Source organism: Aedes albopictus, chromosome 2 (genome assembly GCF_035046485.1).
Source record: "Aedes albopictus strain Foshan chromosome 2, AalbF5, whole genome shotgun sequence".
Classification (NCBI taxonomy): Eukaryota; Metazoa; Arthropoda; class Insecta; order Diptera; family Culicidae; genus Aedes; species Aedes albopictus.
This window is the reverse complement of record NC_085137.1, coordinates 118,341,535-118,354,732: the sequence shown is the minus strand read 5'-3', so window position 1 is coordinate 118,354,732 and position 13,198 is coordinate 118,341,535. Positions and strand designations below refer to the sequence as shown.

At 38.9% G+C, this 13,198-nt stretch overlaps 1 long non-coding RNA gene across 1 annotated transcript in view; it reads right to left on the bottom strand.

Moving 5' to 3' along the window:
• Positions 1-4,855: 4,855 nt before the first annotated feature.
• LOC134287712 (uncharacterized) overlaps positions 4,856-13,198 on the bottom strand; it is a 582,424-nt gene continuing 574,081 nt past the window's right edge. The window contains exon 2 of the long non-coding RNA XR_009997471.1: positions 4,856-6,032. This is a non-coding gene — a long non-coding RNA (uncharacterized LOC134287712). The remainder of the gene's footprint in view (positions 6,033-13,198) is intronic.

Sequence of the window (13,198 nt, the reverse complement as noted above, 5' to 3'; positions counted from 1 at the left end):
TGCTAAGTACTCCGTTGACGTCTTTATCTTAACACGAAAAAGTTATAAATTCCATTTAGCTTTTTTCATTTTTTCTTTAGGGGTGGTTAACTTTATCTCAAGAAACAACTCATTTGCAATTATCCAACCAATAACTACAATGTACGAGATTAGAGATGCAATGTCACATTTTGCTTCGCTGATGCAACTGTTTGTATTCCATTCCCTATCTGTTTGGCTATGGCTTTGGGTTACTCGACCTGCTGACTGTATGTGGGCAATTTATGGGGAGATGGCAAATTTGCACACAGAGATACGCGCAAACTTCTCCAACAAGAAAAAGTAAAAGAGCTGGCCTCGTGCTGAGAGGATGATCAACCAAAGTTTAATGTAGATTACTTTGCTACTACACACTAGGATAGAACGTAAGGCGGGGGTGCAAGAGCGGATATGGTTGGGTGTTACGAAAGGTACGGTTGAGTTCTCCGATAATCAAATTAAACTATTTTTTCGGGTTTCTCTTGTAAATATTATTCTTATGTACTAGTAGTTTGTTGAAGCTTTATTCGCCCAAATTTTGTCCAAAAGTGAGTTTCGATTCCGTCACGATTATAGTCTGATTGTTTTTTAAATTTATTGTTTGTACATTATGCGTTGTATATAATTGCTGGTCGTAGAAGGTTGTACTAGTCTGGTTTAGGCTGTACATATAAAGAGTAACTGAAGGTACACATTTTTTTGAAGGAACGCTTCAATTCTTTGTTTTGGGTCGGATGAAAAGAAAGCGTATATACTTAGTAAGAGAATGGATGCGCTATATAAGGCAATTAAACATAAGCCAAACACAGTTAATCAAATGACAAATTTTCCTTTGATCAAAAAGATATTCTAGCTGTGGTGCATACTATTGACGTTAATTTTGTTTAGATGTATCATGCTTCCTCCTGGCGTTTAGTGTTGATTTACAAACACTGGTTTTCTTCCTGGATTATCACTGTGAATCGGATGTCCTCGTCAAGTCCCCGTATCATCTCCAGGAACCAGATTAGCTCTTTATTCTTCACCAACTGAGACTTACACCTTTATTCTTGTTTACGGGCGCATCCAATTTTGAACGTATTTGGTTCGTTCGAATCCGTAGCCCATTAGCTGGCGTAAACGAGAATGCAGAGTAAATCCTTTTGAGAGTGAATTCGATCGAAAACAAGAATAAGGGTGTTACTCTCCTTCAGTCGAAACCAAACTAACGCCCGCTGCTTTTACACTATCGGACCAATCGTGCAATGCCTAGCTTGAATATAAATCCGAAATTGGACTTCCGATCGACACGATCATCTTCTCAGTCGGCGTTAGCGTAGTACTCGAGATCAGCAGTTTTTTCTAACTTCAGCTTACCTTCCAAATACTTACTTACTTTCAGTCCTGGGCATCCACGGTGGTGCAGAAGGCCGAAAATACATGTTTACAAATTACCTTCCAAATGCTGTTGTAATATGCCCAGTCGCATCCTGTTGGTTTGCTGATTTACACTCGTTTCTGAATGAATGACCCCATCCCTGTTCATGACTAAGCCCTATAGCTTCTTTTCAGATGCCTCGATACATAAAATAGTCCACAATTCTACGCAACCCATTTCGATTTACTGGTTACTTCTCTCCAATGTCCTACACTAGTTAAATCACTCTCGACCTGATCTGTCCACCTTGTCCACTGTGCTCCACGTCATCTAGTATAATCCAGATTTCCTGCGAACACAATCGTTGCAGAGTTATTGTTTGGCATTCTTACAACAGCATCCTCTTCCGATGTACTGACGTAGTCATTTCTTCTGCTGCCTTGATCCTCAGTGCCTGCATTCTCTGGACCATTCAGGTGTTCGACGTTAATCCGTCAAGGGATCCGTCCTTATGCCGGTCCTTTTCAACAAGCAACACGAAGCCATTGCGGAATGCATGGTATAGCTTCCGTATTTCTTGAGAACGGCACAGCAGTTCCATTTCCTTGTACTCAGCTTCTTTAAGGTGACGTTTATTCTCCCGAAAGAGGCGGTTTGCGGTTCCGTTTACATCTGTAACGTTCCAAGTTCTGCCGGGTATAATGGTGCAGCATGACTACTCACGCTGCGTTCTTTTCCAAATTCTATCTACACTGCTCGTCGAACTAATTGTTCCTTTGTCTCCGTTCGAGAACCTCATAGAGCTCACCTTTGTCAGACAACGCTGCTACCTCAAGATTCTGTGCGTATGCTGCACGCAAAAACGGCTACGCTCAAAAATGTGTTCGGCCTGCACATTTTTAGTAAACATCCATGCCGCACATGACTGTGTTCGAAACACACATTTTTTTAAAATTGCTCGTACGCTCATATGAGCATGTATTTTGCAATAATTTCGACATGGCAACCTCACTGGGTTTATAAACCACCTTCAAATACCGAAAAATATTGATATTTTGCAAAAATGTGAGCGTGCGAGCAATTTAAAAAAATGTGTGTTTCCAACACAGTCCCTGTGCGGCATGGGCGCTACTCAAAAATGAGAGCTTTTATTTTAGAGAGTGAGGCGACAGTTGTGTCAGTCGCTCTAGGTCGTACCGTTTCGGTCGACGGTATCATATATTGTTGATTACAACCTAAAAATTTTAGGCTGGTAACCAGCAAATTTTGCTGGCTTTAGCCATGCTGAATGTTTTAACAATACGAATTGATGAACTTCAGCACAATATCCAGAAATTTGTGTTGCATTCCAGCAAAATATTGCTGAAAATTCAGCAATTGGCAATTAAGAAAAATTCAATGATTTTTTATTTTTAAACGAAAGAGCACCTTTTTCTGAGCCGCTATGATTTTTTTCAGATTTTTAGAACTTTATTTTGGTACCGTGGGGTGCCCTTATTTCGCGCGGGTCCAAATTTCGCTCACTGATAATATTTAGAGAACATAATCATAGAACTAATCGTTGCATTGTCCAAATTTTACTTTAGATAGTATAGTTGAAGTGAAATTGGGACAATTGCACAATTGTTTTTATAATTATGATGTCTAAATATGATCAGTGAGCAAAATTTGGACCCGCGCGAAATTAGGGCACCCCACGGTATCTAAAATCAATTTCAAAGAGATTTTTTTAAATCACCTTTTGACAGCTGGGCAACTGCTTGACAGCTCCGCTCAGTACAAAATGCGACGAGGGGTGATTCGACAAATCGCTCCCATACAAATTTCAAATTGATTTTTGAATAGGTTCCCGGGCTCCAAAATTGATGAAAATTTGGATTTCGGTTCAGTTTGGCATGCAGATTCAGAATATGGAATTATCTCAACACCACTAAAGAAGCCAATTCATTTTGCTTTGCTGTAAGCGTTTGGTGTGATATGGAGAGTTTGCTAGCGCCACATTGCCACAATACACTCAGTAGCAAAAAAAAAGCCGAGCTGATTTTTTCTCCAAAAATGCGTCATGTTCAATCTGCTGTAACTTTGGCAATTATCAATATTTTTGGCTGAAAATTTTACCGCTTCATCATCAATATATTGATAATGTATGGACAAAATTTCAAATTGATACAAATTATATATTTTGAATTATATCAACTTATATGAAAAAATCCATTTATGGACATACCTTTTTTAAAAATCCGTATTTCAGTGAAAAATTTAAGTAGCTTTATAAAAATTTCACTACAGCGTCAGTAAGTATAGGAAATGTTGTGGTCAAAATTTGAAATGTTTTCATCCAGCGGTTTGGGCCACAGAAATCGTCAAAGTTGAAGTACCACTGTGGGTGCCTACAGTTTTCACTCCATATTGACCACGCTGAAACACCGGTGCAGAAAAAAAGCCGAGGTCAATTCGTTCCATTAATGTTTAGATCTAAGCTTTAATAAACAATCCATATTATATGATATATTTTTATAAATTTTCGTGTGATTTGCTAGTTGTTTATGACATTCTACACGTAACACATAGTGCGTTACGCGTTACACGTAATGCGTTACAAATATACGTATATTAGTGAATATACAAGTAGTTTGCATAATTTACAAATTTTGGCAACTGTAAAAAATAATTATAAGTAAACAAGTTGTGGGGTATAATTTAGAATCACAAAGTATGATATAGAAAGGCATGTAACATCACTTGTTTTTTTATGTTAAGGTTTTAACAGTAGCCAGAGTTTGTAAATTATACAAACTACTTGTATATTCACTAATATACGTATGTTTGTAACGCATTACGTGTAACGCGTAACGCACTATGTGTTACGTGTAGAATGTCATAAACAACTAGCAAACCACACGAAAATTTATAAAAATATATCTTATAATATGGATTGTTTATTAAAACTTAGATCTAAACATTAATGGAACGAATTGACCTCGGCTTTTTTTCTGCACCGGTGTTTCAGCGTGGTCAATATGGAGTGAAAACTGTAGGCACCCACAGTGGTACTTCAACTTTGACGATTTCTGTGGCCCAAACCGCTGGATGAAAACATTTCAAATTTTGACCACAACATTTCCTATACTTACTGACGCTGCAGTGAAATTTTTATGAAGCTACTTAAATTTCTCACTGAAATACGGATTTTTAAAAAAGGTATGTCCAAAAATGTATTTTTTTATATAAGTTGTTATAATTCAAAATATATAATTTGTATCAATTTGAAATTTTGTCCATACATTATCAATATATTGATGATGAAGTGGTAAAATTTTCAGCCAAAAATATTGATAATTGCCAAAGTTACAGCAGATTGAACATGACGCATTTTAGGAGAAAAAATCAGCTCGGCTTTTTTTTTGCTACTGAGTGTATGTTCTGACATCGACAATGTCTTCTTCTTTTTTCTGGCCAACTAGCACCGTTCGACGCCAGTTGTGTTTTACGTCGGCTGGGTCTAGGAGCTAAGCCTTAAATTCCGACGCCCCAGGGAGACAGCCACCACACCTGAGGACCCTACATATCGAACCCATCAACACATGGGCCGGGACCTACGGCTTTACTTCCTATCCGAGGGAAGGCGTGATCACGGATTTTATGTCTCAGAAAATCCCATCGGCGTCGACGGGAATTGAACCCCGACCGACTGGGGTGAGAGGCAACCACGCTTACCACTACACCACCGACGCCGACATCGACAATGTCGAAGAAGTACCATCCATCCAGAGAGGCTGTGTTGGAAGCTGAGTGTTGCGAATAGAAACGGTTTTATTTTTCAAGCTAGCCAACACACACATACACACTCTTGGCACACAGCTTGTAAACACGCACGAGCGTTCAATTTTCTTGCAACCACCTCTCTCAGCTCGGTTGTCAAACACGGCGTCGCGACGCTATTCGGAAATGGTAAACATGATCAATCCACCATTATTCCAATTTTGTTCTCGTGTTCAACGTTTATTATTTTCCATTCGCGATGGAAATTTTGATGGATAGTTGTTACAAAATTAGCTAAAATAGGCTCAGAACAATGTTTATCCTTCTCCTCGCTTTCCAACGGCTTGACAACGGCAAATGGAGATATCGTGACAACAATTTTGATTATATCCGCAACACCTAGATAACAATACTCTTCAATCAATCACACAGGTTCAACAAGGTTTAAGGACAGACTTGTTAGAATCCCAAAATGGCCGCCACAATGGCCGACTTCGTTACCTACTCACTATTTTGAGCGCACAAATATCTTCGTAAACAAAACCAGTACCCCCGATCTTCTCATTTTAAGCTTATTACGAGTGAGCAAGAACAGAATAATAAAATTCACTGTTGCTTGAAGCTTGCATCTTGAGATTTGTGCGTCTGAAGTTCTGATGTATGGTTGAAGCGGGATTTCAAAACGTTTGTCATTAACATAACCTCCATCTTCAATGTTTGGCTACCGATGTTTGGCTCCCGCTGAGAGAGCATATTGAGTCAGTCCGCGAGACTCAGATCGGAACTACAGTCCTGCAGTTCCTCGTGCTGAGTTTCCAATCGCAAGTCCTTTTCCGTCGCGTGGGTCGTTGCTATTGGATATAGTGCTTACTCTTGTCTTATTTTCTTTTCTTCACTTTTTTTGTTTACGTCTGGCTCGCAGGACCTGGCAACAAATCCTTAACTTCCCGGAGAACCATGTTGCACAGTTCAGCTTAGAATCTGTCAACGGTACTAGGATGTTGTTCAGCCGCCCTTAATCTGGAGAACAGACGCTCAGGCTTGCACAAGAAAACCTTCCCTTCTCAGTCAGTGTTTCTACGACCAAATTTTTTGCCAGCGTTGGTCACCCGATCTTCTCTAAGTTTACTCGCCGTCCGACTGGTGTCACTAGAAGGTTGCTGGGAAGAGGCTAATGACCTCAATGGGGTCTGTATTACGCGTTTCCCAGTTTTTATCGTGCCTCACCTCTTAATCCTTACAACCAGCAATCATATACAATACATCTCGATCCTTTTGTTGCTTTGTGTATGATAATTTGTACATAGTAATGTTTCTATATACCTTGTGTTTTTGGAAATAGATCCGCATGTGATTTAAATACCTACTATTGTAATGCATATGATAAGATGAAAGGTTAGAATAACCTAGCATTAAAACCGGTGGCCAAGAAAAGATAACTGAAACGACACAACAAATCAACTTGAGAAGATGTATATTTCTTTGCACACAAATCGGAAGTAAGAAATGCTGTGAAACTATTTTTTTACTTAGAGTTACGTTTTCCGTTAGTTTCCCTGATTTCGCGACGATTAATAATTGTAGAGGAATGCTAGTAGGTTAGATAGTTGGATGCCTCACTTTTTTATGAATTTCAAAACCGAATATCTATCATTGCGTTGTTAGAAGACAAACACTGATGTAGAGATGAATATCTGGCTTCACCGACGGTTCAGATTCCAAGTTACAGTTTAAATTAGACAGTAGAACAGAAGCTGCTGTTAATACAACCAGCATTGAACGAACAAGAAAATGTCAGCAGTCATTTAATTAATGTAATTAGCAATTTGAACTTAAGTATTGCGAACAAACAATTGTCAATAGACCTATCACAACAATTTCACAAGAATAGTTCAGTGTGTCGACCGGCGATTTCAACATTGTTTAATTTTATGCAAGCATCATAGAGCTATCTGGGACTTTTCGGTGGGATGTTCCCCTATGTTGTCATATATTCTGTTTAACTTTCTAATTATGTAAGATTTACCTTCAAGTTCCCTCGCTTTTTTCAATCAATCGAACGCATTTGCTACGTTCTTCCGTAACTTACGACACCGCTGAACGACAATCGAGTTTATTATATAAATAAAACAGATAAACAGGATTTTTATATATTTTCACCAAACATTGCATCGAATTGTTCCACTGGTTAGCTCTAGGATGGATAGCATCACTTAGAAAAAAAACCTGTGTAGTAACCTACTCACATATCCCCGAACAAATTATTACCGAATAGAAGCATATTGTATAGTCAGTCCTCAACAGTGAAGGTCACAAGTATTAGCCGAATGTTTAACTAAACTCAATTTTAAATGGATCCCAAACAAGTAAATAGCACCAATAAATTATTATGAAACTATTACCAAGCCAAGCAAGTAAACACAAATCGAATCTCTAGCGTGAAGTACGCGCGCGACCATTCAAGAAAAGGAAATCACCAAGTATCGAACAAACCCGAACCAATAGGTTTCATTTCCTCATTTGAGATTGCTTCAAGGCCTTTACGTTTCCCCGCTAGAATGAAGCTACTAAAATTGCAGCATTACTAATATCGAAATATCCTAGCCAATGAAATGCCCTTTCTTCGAAATATAACACTGCAAACGACCAGAACGAACAGGTTTTATACAATCACATTGAAAAAGAAAAACTTTAAAACTTATCATCACTACGCTAGAAATAACAAAATTTAAAAAAAAGGAAAAACCTCATAAGTCATCTTCCGAAAAAGGGCAAAAAACTTTAAAAAACAAATGCAAATGCCAACTGCAGATAGGGATTCGTTCCGAATCGAAATTTGGTCACACCTGTTCGATTCCCAACCAAATAAGGAAATATTCTTTTTTTATTATTTCATTCGACGGTAGCTTCGAATAAAATAAGCAAAAAACATGCTGCTTTTGATTACAGATTAGTGAGATGGGCGAGAGAAAAAAAAAGATAAAGTAAAAATACTACATTACTACCTTACACAGCATATTAGACGTAGAGAAAACAAGAAAAAAAAACAATGTTAGTCGTGATACAAACAGGTAATACCATAACTAGTAAACTGGAGGAAATTCACACGGGAGAAATACTTCATAGAATTAACGACGATACCATTTAATAAACTGCTAAGTTTAATTCATGCTGTTTTAAGCATATGGAAATCTAATGGAAACATTGTTTGATAAAAGTAAAAATTTAAAATAAAACCAAAATATTTGAAATAAAATTCACGAGTGGTGTTTGGATTTGCGATACCTAGGGGTGAAGATTACTATCCGTTGTTGAATATTCTTTAACACTTATGTGGCCGGCAGGGTACCCGGGTACCTTTTTCAATTTCAAATCTCGATATTTTAATGGTTATTGAGACTAGGATGTTGGAACTCTGTTAGATCTTAGAACTCGTGAATATACATCTATTAATGGGGTTGACCGAATTTTAAATTGAGGAGGGGCAGGGGGAGGGGCTCCTACATTTTTTTATTACATGGAAGACCGGCAGGGTACCCGGGTACCCACGAAATTGAAATGATCATATCTCCGTCAATTTTTCATCAATTTTGGGAATTTTTAGCTCATTCAACACAGAAATTCATCATCTATCGGGAAAATATTTGGTTAGACCGATCTAATCACCGTGGTTTTCGGAAAATCCATATTTTTGGGAGCTTGTCCTTATACCGTGAGGTCGCCATTCACCGCTCATTTAACGGCATTTTCGTAAAGTACCGTGAGGTCGCCATTCACCGCTCATTTAACAGCATTTTCGTAAATTATATGACATTAAAAATCGATGTTTGTGAATATTGCATTTTAATTTACGTTAACAACTCAACCATTATGTTGTTATTATAGAAAAAATATAAAACGATTGTAAAATATGTTTACAATCGAAAACATAAAAATTCAAATGTGTCATCACTTGGCTCCTATTACCGCTCATGCATCCATTCACCGCTCATAAGGGATCCATTCACCGCTCACTCGATTATTTTTTCATGGAATCACAGAAACTATGCATTTATAAAAACAAAATAACTTTTATTTACCAAAGTATTGATAATTAATGACGTTCAGTTCATCCTGTTTTGTCAAAATGGAATCTTTAACGGGTTTTACCTGTTGGATGGTTTTTCCACTGTTTGCCCTGAGCAGTTCCCATGTTGTCCTGCAGCGCAGTGTGAGAAATATGTTTTGAGAACGTGATTTCAGGTACACCCATATAAAAGCTTGGTGAAACGAAAGTTTTTTAATGTGGCAGCATGTTACATTCACTTTTGTTACGATACTTTACTAACATTTGATCATTTTTGTATGATTGACCCAAAATGAGCGGTGAATGGGGCATGAGCGGTGAATGGCGACCTCACGGTATATGACATTAAAAATCGACGTTTGCGAATATTGTACTTTAATTTATGTTAACACCTCAACAATTATGTTGTCATTATAGAAAAAATATAAAACGATTGTAAAATATGTTTACAACTGAAAAATAAAAATTCAAATGTGTTATCTCTTGGCTCCTATTACCGCTCATGCATCCATTCACCGCTCATAATGGATCCATTCACCGCTCACTCGATTATTTTTTCATGGAATCACAGAAACTATTCATTTATAAAAACAAAATAACTTTTATTTACCAAAGTATTGATGATTCATGTCGTTCAGTTCATCCTGTTCCGTCAAAATGGAATCCTTAACGGGTTTTACCTGTTGGATGTTTTTTCCGCTGTTTGCCCTGAGCAGTTCCCATGTTGTCCTGCAGCGCAGTGTGAGAAATATGTTTTGAGAACATGATTTCAGGTACACCCATGTAAAAGCTTGGTGAAATGAAAGTTTTTTAATGTGGCAGCCAGAGAAAATAGGTAGAGAAGCGCAGAGAAAATAGGTAGAGAAGCGAAGAGTGAACTGCCGCCAGAACGGCAACACTTTTTCTGTTTTGATTTCATCGCTCGGATGCTGGCAACTGCAGCAAAGCAGATTAATCCACCCATCGAAGGTAGTGCCTATCTCGCATACCGCATTTGAAAACTATTTATACTGTTGTTTTATTAACTAGACATTATCAAATTGATGTTCCAAAATGGAACAATTTTCATTAATTTAAGGAATCAATGTTGTTTGCACTGTAATCCATCATATTTGAAAACTTTGGTGAAAATATGTTTGAAACGAATGCAATACTTATCTTTACTTATGCGGCAATCGTCAAGGTTTGTTGATTTTGTTCGATAGGATACCAGTTTGACGGTTCGATAAGGTATTTTTGGCTTCACACTATTCGCTTCTCTACCTATTTTCTCTGGTGGCAGCATGCTACATTCACTTTTGTTACGATACTTTACTAACATTTGATCATTTTTGTATGATTGACCCAAAATGAGCGGTGAATGGGGCATGAGCGGTGAATGGCGACCTCACGGTACCATATTGAAACCCACATTGTTAAGGCTAGGATACCTTAAAGTGTTTATGGTCAACCATGGCCCCACGGGAAGCGTGTTCCGAAATCACAGTTTCAAAGTCAACACGTTTTATGATTCCAGGCCGGTTAGATACAATATGCCAAAGCAATTTTACGATGCTTGGTACCGAAATTGCTACTAACCTACCGAAAATCCCGTACCGTGAGGTCGCCATTCACCGCTCATGCCCCATTCACCGCTCATTTTGGGTCAATCATACAAAAATGATCAAATGTTAGTAAAGTATCGTAACAAAAGTGAATGTAACATGCTGCCACATTAAAAAACTTTCGTTTCACCAAGCTTTTATATGGGTGTACCTGAAATCACGTTCTCAAAACATATTTCTCACACTGCGCTGCAGGACAACATGGGAACTGCTCAGGGCAAACAGTGGAAAAACCATCCAACAGGTAAAACCCGTTAAAGATTCCATTTTGACAAAACAGGATGAACTGAACGTCATTAATTATCAATACTTTGGTAAATAAAAGTTATTTTGTTTTTATAAATGCATAGTTTCTGTGATTCCATGAAAAAATAATCGAGTGAGCGGTGAATGGATCCCTTATGAGCGGTGAATGGATGCATGAGCGGTAATAGGAGCCAAGTGATGACACATTTGAATTTTTATGTTTTCGATTGTAAACATATTTTACAATCGTTTTATATTTTTTCTATAATAACAACATAATGGTTGAGTTGTTAACGTAAATTAAAATGCAATATTCACAAACATCGATTTTTAATGTCATATAATTTACGAAAATGCTGTTAAATGAGCGGTGAATGGCGACCTCACGGTATATTGTATTGTATAAAAACATGGATCCGGAAATCCGGATTTTCCGGTACCTATGGTGATCGGACCGGTCCAACCAAATACGATCTCGATAGATAATGAGTTTCTGAGTTGAATGAGGCAAAAACTTTTAAAATCGGTGGAAAAATCGCTGAGATATGATCGTTTCCATTCCGTGGGTACCCGGGTACCCGCCGGCCTTCTACACTGAGCCAATTCTTCCGATCATAGTTACATGTCAGTCCTATATTACTGCACTATTGGAGTATCATATAAATCTAATCTAGGTTGAAAATGGGAAGTGAGAGTTGCGACGCATGTGGTATGACTCTCAAATCGCCATTATATTGTTATATGTCTTGCATTTTGTTTCTATCTTCTAAAAACAAAGTACATGCTGGTAGGCGGAACCGAACACGACCGGATCCGTCTGGGTAGTAATGTTACGATAGACGGGGATACTTTCGAGGTGGTGGAGGAATTCGTCTACCTCGGATCCTTACTGACGGCTGACAACAACGTGAGCCGTGAAATTCGGAGCCGCATCATCAGCGGAAGTCGGGCCTACTACGGGCTCCAGAAGAAACTGCGGTCGAAAAAGATTCACCCACGCACCAAATGCACCATGTACAAAACGCTAATAAGACCGGTGATCCTCTACGGGCTCGAGACATGGACCATGCTCGAGGAGGACCTACAAGCACTCGGAGTTTTCGAGCGACGCGTGCTAAGAACGATCTTCGGCGGTGTGCAGGAGAACGGTGTGTGGCGGAGAATGATGAACCACGAGCTCGCTGCACTTTACGGCGAACCCAGCATCCAGAAGGTGGACAAAGCCGGAAGGATACGGTGGGCAGGGCATGTTGCAAGAATGCCGGACAACAACCCTGCAAAGCTGGTGTTTGCAACGGATCCGGTTGGCACAAGAAGGCGTGGAGCGCAGAGAGCACGATGGGCGGACCAGGTGGAGCGTGACTTGGCGAGCATTGGGCGCGACCGAGGATGGAGAGCGGCAGCCACAAACCGAGTGTTGTGGCGTACTATTGTTGATTATGTCTTGTCTTAATGATGTTGAACAAATAAATGTATGTATGTAATGTATGTATTTTGTTTCTATCATGTGGGCTGGATACGCCAATGTATATGCAACTCCAATAATAGCTTCATATTTTGAAAAAAAAAAAGTTTCCTTAGGCTCGAGCGGGAATCGAACTCACAACGCCTAAATGACCGACGCCGCTAGCCACACAACCACGAAGCTCACTTACTGGAATTGCGACATTCTGCAAAACGTATTCCACTTTATCTTCCAATGTTGCTTTTCCACCCGGCCAAAGTTATATGCACAGCTAATGCATCAATCGTGTTATGTGCATATAACTCCGATATGCGCAAGTGTCGTTGAGTTTTATTAGAAGGCTTTTCAATCGGAACTGTTTATGATATGATACTTATAATGGCTAGTTTCCACTTCGTACGTACTGTGCAAAAAGATAGGACAAGTAATGGTCAAGTAATGATTCCGCATCAAAATTACTTGAGCGGTTCGCAGATGGCAAGTACGGATAAAAGTGTAACACTCATAACGCCTCCCGTGCGAATCAAATGGAGCTGTCACTTTTCCTTGCGGAAAAATTGTCCGCGCTATTATTCCGTAAGGAAAAGTAACGTTTCTCCCCATACTGGATCAGTTGTCAAAATTACTTGCGGAAAAAGAGGGAATTTTACTTGAGCGCTCTACTTGGCAACACGAAACTT